This window comes from Alexandromys fortis, unplaced genomic scaffold (assembly GCF_014885135.2).
Source record: "Alexandromys fortis isolate MF-2015 unplaced genomic scaffold, M_Fortis_MF-2015_v1.1 scaffold_8_9099976_23576923, whole genome shotgun sequence".
NCBI lineage: Eukaryota > Metazoa > Chordata > Mammalia > Rodentia > Cricetidae > Alexandromys > Alexandromys fortis.
In genome coordinates, this window is record NW_026067899.1 from 202,005 (window position 1) to 214,502 (window position 12,498).

Consider the following 12,498-nt stretch of genomic DNA (forward strand, 5'->3'; position numbering starts at 1 on the left):
AACACCCACCCCTTTCTTTCCCCCCCCCCCCCCCAAGACAGGGTTTCTCTGTAGCTTTGGGACCTGTCCTGGAACTAGCTCTTGTAGACCAGGCTGGCCTCTGCCTCCCAAGTGCTGGGATTAAAGGCATGCGCCACCACTGCCCGGTTCAACACATGCATTTTATGGCCAGAATTTCTTCCGCTCCACCCGTAGCCAGACTAATGCTTAAATAAATGACAGACGTTCCTCTTTCGGAAAAAAGATTTTACAGCTGTACCTTCTTAGCTATTCATCAGGCAGCTCCAACTTCTAGCCTCTCGCAGGTCTCGCATTATTTTCTCAGCTGAATTCCCTGACTCCTAAGGACGTGTGCTAACGTTCCCGTGAACCTATCTTGTTCCAGGGCAGATGCCCTAGTCAGAGACACCTTGGGCAGCCTCCCTCGTGCAGACAGATCTGCAGATTTTCCTAGTGCCTGCGGGTCTCAGAGCCTAAAGTTTGCAGAGATTTTCCCGAGGATGTTCTTGGCTGTGTCCCAGCCTTGGGTTCCTGGCTGCCTCTCTGCCTCCTGCTCACCCACATTGTTGGTGAGAGGTATAGCCCCCTTCCGTACAGGAAGCGGGGAGCGAGTGGAGGCTTTGCAGTCTGCTCTTTAAGGTTCATTGCTTAGCGGTTCTCCTGGGATCCCAACACCCGGAAAACTGTGGTAGGAGGGTTACAAATTTGAGGCTGGTCTGAGCTTCATAGCCAGACAGTTTCATCCCTGTCCCCTCAGAGGGAACCGTTCCTGATGCCTGTGCAGTGTCACCCCCTTTGCTCTGCCGTTATTGTTACTAACACGAAGCTATCCTTTCATTTCCATAAACAGTGACTTCACCGTTCCCCGGACTCAGCTGGCCGCGCTCTGACATTCACCCAGAAAGGTTGTGTGTATTTGCTGTCTAGACAGGAGTATGGGGAGGACTTCTAAACCATTAAAATGTTCACATATTCACATATTCACAGTCAAGGTCAGAGGATATTATAATAATGACAAGCACGGCCAGTCAGCAGAAATTAAGAAAGGGGGAAAAACTAAAAAGGAAATTTAACAGTGCATATACTAAAGTGTCAGAGTAAGAGAAACAAATGTGGGTAGATTAGGTTCTTCTCATAAAACCACTGGTTCTCGGATACATTAGAAAGATAATCTAGGGACATAGCTCAGCAGGAGAGCTCTTGTCTACCATGAATGACCCTGCGTTCAGCTCCTAGCACTGGAAAGACAGAAGCTTGCCAGGGGTATCTAGTCATGCTAAAGGACATTTAAACTTGTTCCTTCCATCCAGAGGCGTCCTTCTATCTACTGGTCATCTTCTTTCTCCCTTTCCCTCTTTGACAGACGTTGGTACCAAGGACTGGGGTGTTGCTGTGACAGGCCTGACTACATTTTCTTTGGGAGGAATTTGAAGTTTGGTACTTTGAGTTAGGAAAGCAGTGGAATGCTGTAAGCACCGTTTAATGGGGCATAGTAGTAGGAGCGTGGAAGACAGTGGTGCTGAGGGTGGTTTGAACTGCTGGTGCCTGGCTCAAGAGGTTTCAGAGGCGGTTGAGTATATTGCCTAGAGATCATTCTTGTGATATTTTAGTTAAAAGACTGTGAGTGCTTTTTGCCCCTGTCCAAAGAGTCTGCCTGAGGCTAAAGTGAAGAGATTTGAATTAATTCCATTGGCAGAGGAAATCTCAAAGGAGCCTAGTATAGACATTGTTGTGTGGTTATTAGTGTTAACTCTAATTAAGGTTTATAATGAAAAGGAGCAAGCTGAGCAAAGAGAACTACAAAATGTACAATTTGAGGAGAAAAGGGACATCAGGAAGTAAAATATAGCTAAATCCTGTGTTCAAGGAGCTAAACAGATCAAAGGAAAACCTAACGTTAAATGGAATGATCCCACCCAGCTAAGCTTTCAACTTGTAAAACGAAATTAAGGACTAGTTTAGGTCCAGGTGTGGTGGTACACGCCTTAATCCCAGCACTCAGGCCTGTAGATCTCTGAGTTCAAGGCCAGCCTGGTCCACAGAGCAAGTTCCAAGACAGCCGAGGTTAGACAATGAAGAAAACCATTGAAATCAGAAAGTTAATGAAGATTGTCCCAGCAAACAGCAGACGTTGGCAGCTTTAGCCTTTTGGTTCTGACTTTATAATCAAGGATTCAAGAAAAGGTTATAGAATTTGCCTCTTAGATTAAGGAAAGCCTCTGAGGCCAGGCATGTGTCAGGGGTGTCCCTGCATGGAGGCTCAGAGAGGCCATTGTGTGAAGCTGAGAAGGTGAAGCTTGCATTGCCTTGGCGACCCCAAGATGTTGGAGACTACAGAACTGTGGGTATCTGCTGCGGAAACTGCTAACAGGGAGCAGAGCCAAGAGAAAGAAGGATGCTGAGGTCAACAAAGCTGAGAGGAGCTGGAGATCTGAAGAGCGTTTTACTTCAGACGTGGAGACGCAGAGTGTGGCGTCTGTCCAGCTGGGTTTTGATCTTGCTTTGGTCCAATATTTTCTCACTACGCACCCTTTCTTCCATTTTGGAATGGTCTTGTATATTCTGTGCTATTATATGTTGGAAGTATGTAATCTGTTTTTGTTTTGTTTGTTTGTTTTGATTACAATTAAGAGAGTATATGGATCTCAGGAGAGGCTTTAAACTTTGGACTTTTAAACATTGTTGAGACTGTGATAGACTATGGGTACTTTTGAAATTGGACTAAATACATTTTGCATTATGTTATGGCTACAAGCCTGTGGTGGACAGGAAGTAGAATGTGGTGCCTTTAATAGTTATGGCTCCCACAGACTCGTGTTTGAAGGCTTGGCCTATAGGAGTGACACTGTTGCAAGGTGTGGCCTTGTTGGAGGAGGTGTGGCCTTGCTGGAGGAGGCGTGGCCTTGTTGGAGGAGGCATGGCCTTGCTGGAGGAAGGGTGTCACCTATCTGAGACCTCAGTACACGGTTCTTTCCCTACTGCCTGTGAATCAAGAAGTAGAGCCCTCTTAGCTCCTTCTCCAGCACAGCACTGTCTGCCTGCATGCCACTTGCCCTGATGCTGAGGGACTAACTTTCTGAAACTGCCAGCCCCAATTAAATATTTTCCTTTATAAGAGTTGCTGTGGTCGTGGTGTCTCTTCCCTCCCTAAACACACTCTTCTATCCCCCTCCCCAGCCTTTGTGAGCACTGCTCTGTTTCTATACCTCAAGGTTAACTCTTCTGCCTGTGGGAACGGGTGGTGCCTGCCTTATTTTAGTTAACATATTCTCTGTGTACACTGCGGCAAATGCTGAGACTTCCTTCTTTTCTGTTGCTGACCAGGGGTGTATACATAGCATTCCACACTGCCTTCTAAGGGTGGACAGTCTGATTGACTCTAGTGGACTGAATTGAGATGAACGGGGGGGGGGGGGGGGGACGGACAGGTATCTCCTCAACATACTGATCCCTCTCTACAGTAGTGCAGATGCTGGCTCTCCCTGGAGTCTTATTTTTAGTTTTTGGAGGAAGCTCAAAGTGTTTTGCATAACGGTTGCACTAATTTACGTGACCACTAATAGTTTATGAAAGTTCCCTTTCTTTGCACCCTCAGCCAGCATCTGTTGCTTTTTTTGTTTGTTTGTGAGATAGTAGTCTTTCTAACTAGAGTTAGAGGGTATCACATTGTGGTTTTGATTGACATTTCCCTAATGGTCAGACAAAACTGAGCTTGCAAGTTGGCTTTAAACTCATCAGGAGTCATGGGACAGTTTAGTGATTCTAGGTTTGGTTACTTTCCAGTGAGGTAGAGATGATCATAGCTAACCCACTTGCAGTGAGAATGAACGTCTCTATGTAAAGTGCGTAGCCCTGGGTAAGTGGTGAGGGTCTGGTAAGTGACTGACGACAACAGCCAGGGTAGCAGCATCTCTTCTCGCCCCTCTGGGTGCTGCTGAGATGATTGGGGACCATCACTGCTTCGGCACCTTTTCCATGGGATGAAACGAAGAGCCCTGGTTATAGTGTCCAGGTTCTGCCCTCGATGAAAAGGTTGAACATTTTGTCTGTGACCCTTTGTGAAATACAGCAGTGGCGAGGGGTTTGGTTAATCCTCACTCCGTAAAGAAAAAAAGCATGATGCTCCCAAAACAGAAGGAGAGGTTCTGGCCATGGAGAAAGGAACAGTGGGCTCTGCCACTCTGCCCTTGCCTGCCACCCTGAGTGGGGAAGCAGAAGCAAGGGCCTTTATCCCCACCCCCGTCAGCCTACCGTGGGGCATGTGCTCCTCATCTTCCAGGCTGTATTTCTCCAACCCTGTGGCAGCATCACCCGCTCCTCAGGCATGGAGTGAAGAAGCAATCACTAAAGTCAAAAAAGAAAGCAAAGCCTGGGAAGAATTTAATTCTCCCACTTCTGTGTTCAGACTCAGTTTGACTTTGTGGTTTGAGGTAAAGTTGGACTGTGTCTAGTAGTAGTAGTAGTTAAAAACTCTGCGCTAAAAACTCTGTAGACACTGTATATCTAACTACTTTAATCAAAATATATGTTCAGTTTGGGGAAAATATGAGAAGATAGTTGGCCGGGCGGTGGTGGGAAATAGTTTCAACGCTTGACACTTGTCTATAGTTACCTTGCTGGAATCCAGAAACAAAAATCTCTTTTATAGCATTTTTGAAAAGAGAATTGTGCTGGGGTGGCCAAAAAGAAACCGTTTTTGTTTTTTTCAAGTGTCAAGTTGAACCAGTTGGAGGCTATTCCTGCTGCCCTGGGACATAGTTTTCCTTCCACACACCACTTCCTACATCCACAAGTTCCTGTGTGTCCGGACCCTCCTGAGATTATCCGAGGAAAGACGATAGCCAGACGGGAAGATCAGAAATGGCTCTGTCAGCCTTCTCCCCCATCTAGGGCAGAGAGGGACATCGCCAGGTCACCCCCTCTTCTTTCCTGCCTGGCCGGCATCAGAGTTACTTAGTCCATGGAGGCCGAGAGCACAGTAGCTTTGTTTTCTAACCCAAGAATTGGGGTTCAGTGCCTGACAACACTACTTAGTGGCCTTGAGGCTCCCAGAAGTTCAGGCCGGGTGCCACAGCAGCACCCAGAGGTGAGAGCCAAGCCCTGGGTCTGTTCTGCTGGTGCTAGTGCCTCCCCTAGAGGACACCTTGGGAACAGCACGACCAGAGCCCTTCCTTAGACAGCGCCAGGATGGACATCAGGAACCCAGCTGCGGGAGAATGTCCAGACTCCAGGCTTTCCTATGGGTCTGTTCTTCCTCAGTTACAGAACCCCAACTGTAGACCAGAGAGCCCGGGGCCGTGGACTCTCTCCCTGCCTCCCTGTCTGTTATCATGGAGTCCACCCCCGGCCTTAGCTCCTCTCTCCACCTGTACGTCCAGTACGGTGAACACCCAAAGAGAAGCCAGGGAATTACTCCTATAGACGGCCCTTTCTATAGGCGCAGGGCCACGCTGTGTGAACCGGCAGCTGGCCGATCGTATCACATGCCTCTGAGCGGTTAGAGAGGCGAGCAGAAGAAGGTACAGTGAGGAAGTACAATGTCACATGCAGCCTCACAGGAAGCTGGCCAGAAGATAGCTGAGGACAACAGCGCTCAGTCGTCTCTCTTCCCCCCCAGCGGATTAAAGCAACACAGGTTAGTGCCTTTTTCTCTCTAATAGACTGTCTGCGATGGCTCTGAAATACCCACCCGATTGACTCTGTGCCTCTAGTGAAGAGAAACTGCCCTGGCTTTGAATGTGAGAGTCTGTGCAAAGCTGGTAACCACACGTTGTTAGAGGAACAAACATTGAGCCACTGTGGTGAGAATGAAATTCTCGGAATCGCTGGCTTCCTTGTTTAGAACTTCTGTGCCTTTAAAAAGAACAAACTTCAGATGTTGGTGAAATAAGTTATTTCATGGAATGCAGCTAAAGCCTCTTCTCTTTCTTACTTATTAGCCCAAATCTGAAACAGGACCGATCAACTTGTGTTTGCAGACGTGTGGGGTGTTAGAGAAGACAGAAATGCCGTGGGTAAAAAAATGTGTTTCAAGGTTGTGTGCAAAAGCGTCTTGTTTTGTGGACTTTCATCTCATAAAACCTAGCTTTTGGCTTGCGTCTCATGACAGAGTAACTCTTACATTTTTTTCCTGAGCACTCTCCTCTCTGTCTCTCTGTCTCTCTCTCCTCCTCCTCCTCCTCTTCTTCCTCCTCCTTCCTTCCTTTCCTTACTAACACGAGCTGTGAGTAGTGAAGGGGGTAGGGCAGTGTGGATGGGGAAGTCCTCAGTTCGAGAAGCAACACAACCTGGCCTAAGAGGCTGCTGGGAGGGTTTGGAGAGGCTGCCAGGCAGGCTTGGTGCTGACCAGAGCCGTCTGTCTGACCAGAGCCGTCTGTCCGCTCTCTTGTGCTTCAGATGGTAGAGAAGATTAGGTGAGTCTAGCACAGTGTCAGAACGGGGGTGAAGGGTTGTGTGTGGTGTTCTCTGGAGCATCTAACCAGCCCGGAACTGATCGTTGCATGGCCGCCAAGGGGACACTTGAAGGAACAGCAAAGTCAACAGAAATTCTGACGCAGTGACTGGCTGCTTCCAGACCTGTAACTAGCAAGAAAAATGTCTCAAGTCTGAGTCAGGAGGAAGGAGGTCACTTCACTCGAATGGCAAAGCGTTAGAACAACTGAGTTAGGCGGGGGTGGGGGGGGTGGGGGGGTGGGGGTGGGAGGGTGGCTTTGCTCTTGCTGGGGCTGGGGTTGGGGCTGGGGCTCAGCAGGTAAAGTATGTGTTGCACAAAACCCTAGGTTGGGTTTTAATTGCAGTGCCATATAATCTGGGTGTGGCCTTGCGCACACCTGTGCTGTCAGCCTTTGGGAGGTGGAGGCAGGAGAATCAGGACTTTAAGGTCACCTTCAGTTACATCAGGTCTTTAAGCCAGTCCAAGCTGTAAGCGACCTTGTCTAAAATACAACTGAACAAACGGCAGTAATGAGAGGGGACTACGGGGATCAACTTCCTGTTTCCTCTTTTTCTTGGGTCTAGCTCGAGCATTCTAACGCGGCTGTACTGAGAAGCCAGGGGTGATAGGTTGGTGGGCTTGCGCTGTTTACATTCCAGGCATGCAGGGCAGGGATGAAAGTTAAGCTCTACTGTTGGTTACGTACTCGGACTGCAGCGTGCTTTTCATTTTTTTACTATCATGTTGAGCAAGAAGGTGGAGAGGAAGCTGATGCTGGGGGGGGGGGGGTGAGGTTCTCTGAGCTGAGGTCTGAGCCCCGCTGTTCCCCTAAAACCATTCCCCAGTGCTGACAGAGGCAGGGCATGATTCCAGCGGGCGGGACACAGCAGATTGGACTGCTCTGCCATTGGAGCCTTTGGCACAAACGCCGGATGGAGACGGTGGAGTGGGGGCTGCAGTGGGTGGCCGCCTGTTAGATGGTGCTACCCCAGAGCACCAGAAAGAGGCTTGTAGCTAGCGATGGCTGGGCATCCTTCGAAGAAGCACTTTCTTTGGTTCTGTTTTGCTTTGTAATGTTTGTCAGAGAGCTTTGCTATTCAGGGAGTTTTGTATTATGCTAATCTGCTGTTCATGGTAGAAAGGGCCTTTTAATTTTGTTTAATGTTTTCCAGATGGGCCCGATGTCTTTTTTTGTGTATGCGTCGTTCCAAAAGCTGTTTCCATTTCTTCTTCTCTCCGTAGGCATCTCTTGGTCTCTTTTCCAGCTTTCTGTTTCCCTTGTGTTTGAGATGCCAGAAAAGGTTCACGAAGCGTTCTCTCCATACGTCTTCCCGACCCCCAGCATGGTAGGGTCTGGAGGAAAGGGGGGTCCAAGAGGAGGTGGTGGGAAGGCACAGTAATCTTTAGTCAGGCATCGCCGCAACTCTAACACTGAGTCAGCTTGAAGGTGAAGAGTGGGCAGAGATGAGTTCTCCACTGAAAGCTGGAGAGAAAAATGGTGACTTTTATGAGGCGAGCACATGGAAAGGTAGTGGGGCGCACCATCTTCCTTTTCCTCCAGACCCTGGCACACACAGTATCTTCTCCCCAGAATCCTTTGTGCTATGGGAGAAGCACTGTGGGTCAGTGTTCACGGTTTGGACGGCTGCTCCCCTTACCTACCAATTTTGTGACTGTTCCGTGCTAATGAAAGTTGCTGCTCTGTGAGCAACTCACTCACCAGACACTGTCCTGGGGCCTGCTTGGATGTTAAGGTTATATAACAGAGGAATCATTTGTTCACAGGTGCAAAAGTTTCAACCTGTGGTGGGCTGGCTCCTATGCTCGTGGCATGACAGGCCCACCATGGAGTAAGAAAATGGCAGAGAAAAGATACCCACTTCTTGATAGCCAGCGAGCAAAGAAAGAGACAGGAAGGGGCCAGGAATAAAGCATACCTTTCAAAGTCACAGTCTTAGTGACCTGCTACCTCTAAGTAGGCCCCATCCTTACTTCCCACTACCTTCCAGTAATGCCATCCTTTTAGGAGTCCATCACGGAATTAAGGCATTGATCCAATCACATCTCAGAAATCCTCCCTCCCCACCTTCTCTTCATTCCTTCCTCTCCATTTCTTTCTTCTCCTCTGCCTCTGTATGCATGCCTGCCACCTTCTAAAGGCTCAAGTCAGAATGTTTATGTGTAAATTGTGTATTTCCTCTTGTGGCCGTTCAGGCCAGAGCATGTAACAAACTTCCCTGTGAAGAGGGAACACGGCAACAGCTACCACAGTGAAAAGGTTGGAGAGGTTGCACCCAAGGGAAATAATTTAGGAAAATTAATTAATATAAAATGAACCAGGAAGGATGAATAGTTTATTCATTTTATTCTTCCTTTAAGGGTTTATAAGGAAATAGCGGTAAAAGACTTGAAAAAGCCCAAGGTAATTTGCCTTAAAAGACACAAATGTCAGGTTATTGAAAGAATGTTTCCCCCTCCTTAGCCAGGAACTTTGGGGAAAGTTTAGGAAAGGGGCTTACAGATGCTCTTGTCATATGAAACTTAAGGTGGAGAATAGAATCTTAGTGGGTTTTGTTGTTGTTGTTGTTGTTTTGGTGGTTTTTTTTGTTGGTTTGCTAGTTTGTTTTTAAAAAAAGAAGAAGAGGCTTTAGTAGGCTCCCTCCCCTCATTTTAAAATTTGGAGACAAAGACCCAGAAAGGTCAGTGACTTATTGGAGGTCAGAACAGCTCACTAGTTATAGGCCTAGGGCAAGGCCCCTGATCCCAGCCCTGATCACTACACAAAGGAACAATGTCGAGGTGCCCCAAGAACTTGGGGTCTGGTTACAAGTGCCTATGCATTATCTAGAGTCTTGCCTCATGCCTAATTGGGGGTAGATTAGGAGGTTAAAGGTTTGTCAAAGTAACAAATCCTCCCGGGAGACAGCAGTACAATTGTGATTTTTTTTTGTTTGTTTTTTTTGTTTGTTTGTTTTTTCGAGACAGGGTTTCTCTGTGGCTTTGGAGCCTGTCCTGGCACTAGCTCTGTAGACCAGGCTGGTCTCAAACTCACAGAGATCCGCCTGCCTCTCAATTGTGATTTTTGTAGGCAGAAATGTATCCATTCACCTATACAAAGCCTGTGTACAATAACCCGGTCCTCCAGAAGCAGAGAAGAGGCATAGTTAGTAATGGGCCCAGGATAGGACAGGAAAATAGGTCGAATCTTGTAGATACAGATGTGGATCAAAATCTGTTGGATGAATGAAATCTGTTGGAAAGTATGGTTGAGTATCAGGGCTCAGAACGGCCTGGGTGAAGCAGCCCCTAGGAGAGCCAGCGTCCTTAGTGTTGATTCCCAGGCTGTGGGTCCACCTTCAGACACCTGAAGCGAACTCCATTGTCTCAGGAGGGATAGTCTGGACAGCAGGCATGGTCAGTGGACTGCACCGTACGTTCTCATATGCCTAGCAGCTCCTTGTGCATTTTAAGGAGGGTCAGCCATTGTGAGTCCACGCTATCTGGCTTCCAGACAAAGGGGAGGCTTTAGGGCCTCTCCAGTGAGGGCTGAACTTGAAGGTGTTAACCTACCTAAACCAGCTCCCATCTGGACTCTAGCTTCTCCTTCCACACACAGCAACAGATCACGTCTCCGACCCTAGAAAGCATGAGAATATTTCCCAACTCGTAAACAAGCCAGCACTTCTGCAGTGGACATCAGCCGATATCCGCTAATCCCGTTTAGTTCCTGCACAGTCCACCTAGAGACAGCAAACAGCCCAGTTCCCAAGACTGCTCCACTTCCCCACCTGTCTACTTTAGATGAGAGTTACAAGCATCACTACCCCTGATTCTGACTCACTGGCTGCCAATTGGTGTTGCTGTAACCCTTCCTTAGGTGTGGTTAATTTGCCAGAGAAGCTCGCAGAACAGCAGGAGACGGTTCTGTGTCCACGTTGATTTTACAGTGTTATCACAAAGACACTGGGTAAGGATCTGCACAGGCTGAGATGTGGGTGCAGGAGCTTGGTGTGCCCCAGGTAGAAATCTGCTCGCCGCCCTTCAGCTCCCCGGAAACTCTCTAGCCCGGTCCTATTGGGTCGGTAGAAGCTTCCCTTCATAGACAATGCTATAAACTGACCAGGGAAACCTGTCTGTTCGGCTTTTCTGGCCTTTCTAAGCAACATTCCTCCCTCCAGGGCCCGGGGCAGGGAACCCCTCTGGAATGAGGAGGGTCTTCTGACCACTCAGAAGAGGTAGTCAAGGAATTCCTTCGTGGCCTCCTCAAAAACAGGGGGAGATTTGATGTTTTATGATCCTCCTGGGGAAAGAGAACCTTAGCTCCCGGGCCTGCCTAAGTCAGGAGGTGTAGAGGAAAGCCCAAAAGTGAGTATTTTAGCAACAAGGCCACACAACAACAGGGGCTTTCAAGCTGAGCGGTGGTGGTGCACACCTTTAATCCCAGCACTTGGGAGGCAAAGGCAGACGGATCTCTGTGAGTTTGAAGCCAGTCTGGGCTACAAGAGCTAGTTCCAGAACAGGCTCCAAAGCTACAGGGAAACCCTCTCTCAAACAAACAAACAAAACAAAACAAACAAACAAACAAAAAACCAGGGTCTTTCCTGGGCAATCGGAAGCCTTTCCTCAGTGTCATTGTCCCATCTCTAAGCCAGCTGGAGTGATGGCCCAGTAGGTAAGAGCATTGGCTACTCTTCCAGAGGACCCAGGTTCCATACCAGTACCTACACGGCTCACAGTCTATAACTCCAATCCTAGGGGAGCCTCTATTAACCTCTGTGAGCAACAGGCGCACACACACGTATGTACAAACATACATGCAGGCAAAGCAAGCAAGCAAACAAAAAAGTTATGCACATAAAATAAATCAGAGTCAGTGTTGAATTTCCCCACAGTTCTCCAGCACTGATTCTGGTAGACTGGCTGGCCAGCAAGCCCCGAGGATCGTCCTGTCTCAGCCTTTGGAGCACTGGGATCACAGGCACGAACTGCCAGGCTTTTAGAAGTGGGTTCTGGACTCTTGAACTAAGGTTCTGGAGCTTGTGGAGCAAGCTCTTTATCTCTGGGCCATCTCCCCTCCAAGAATTATAAGGAAAACAGGACACATACAGTTCCACCGGTTGAAGTCACGGGCCCGGTTAGATCCTGGGTTTTATTGCATAGTTATGTTTGTTTTCTGCATGCTTCTTCTTTCCTTCCCCTCCCCCCTTCCTTCCCTTTTTTGGCATTTCCTCTTAATTCAGAAACATTTATTGATGGATCATCTTCCATGTATTCTAGTTGAAGGCTGTGAACTGTAAGCAATATAACTAAGAAATGCTACATGGTTTTTCATTGTTTTTGAAACAGGATCACTCTGTAGCTCAGGCTGGTCTCGAACTCACTCTCTTCCAGCTTCAGCTTTCCTTGTATGGGGATTCCAGGCGGGCATCACCGTACCCAGTTTTCATAGTGTACACTCTTAGCAGGCTAGAGAGTCATAATGACTAGGGAGCAAACAGGACCAGGAAGGAAAGAAGCACAGCGGTAGGTTTGTGGCTTCAGGTGGGCTGATAAGGAGGGTGGTCACGAGAAGACGGCACAGACTTGGAAGGAGTAAGAGGAAGTTGCCATGCAGGGAGAAAAGAATAGGGCAGAGAGGCAGGAGCCTGCCTGGCATGTTCAGGTAATAACCAGGAGCCAGTGCAACTGAGGCAGAAGAAAGGAGAAAGCAGATGTTGGAAGGGATGCTGGAGGTCCCGTAAGCCGGCAGGAACTCTGTCTTTCGCTCAGAGTGGGAAATAACTTTAGAGAACTTGGGCAGTGGAAGGAAGTGTCTGACTTTACTGTACTATCTATCGGGAGACCGCAGGAATGCAGGAGTAAGAGAGAGACCCGGTTAAGAATCTCAAGTGCTCTACTGGTGAGAGAGAAAGGTGCCACAGGCCAGCGTGGCCATGGCAGCAGTAGAGACGAGGAGGTGCGCACACACTGGACATTTTGTTTTTTTTTTCTTTTTTTTTTAAATTTATTTATTTATTAAAGATTTCTGCCTCCTCCCTGCCACTGCCTCCCATTTCCCTCCCCCT

The 12,498-nt window shown here is 48.2% G+C and overlaps 1 protein-coding gene across 4 annotated transcripts in view; it reads left to right on the plus strand.

The window, feature by feature from the left end:
* Wipf1 (WAS/WASL interacting protein family member 1) overlaps positions 1–12,498 on the plus strand; it is a 97,992-nt gene that overhangs the window by 35,428 nt on the left and 50,066 nt on the right. Inside the window, exon 1 of one of the 4 annotated variants that reach the window (XM_050122831.1) lies at positions 5,366–5,635. The exons of 2 other annotated variants lie outside the window; for them this stretch is intronic. The gene's annotated coding sequence lies outside the window, so the exon portion shown is untranslated. Of the gene's footprint in view, positions 1–5,365; positions 5,636–6,267; positions 6,414–12,498 lie in introns of those variants that run through there. One more of the 4 variants, XM_050122852.1, reaches the window with a different exon arrangement.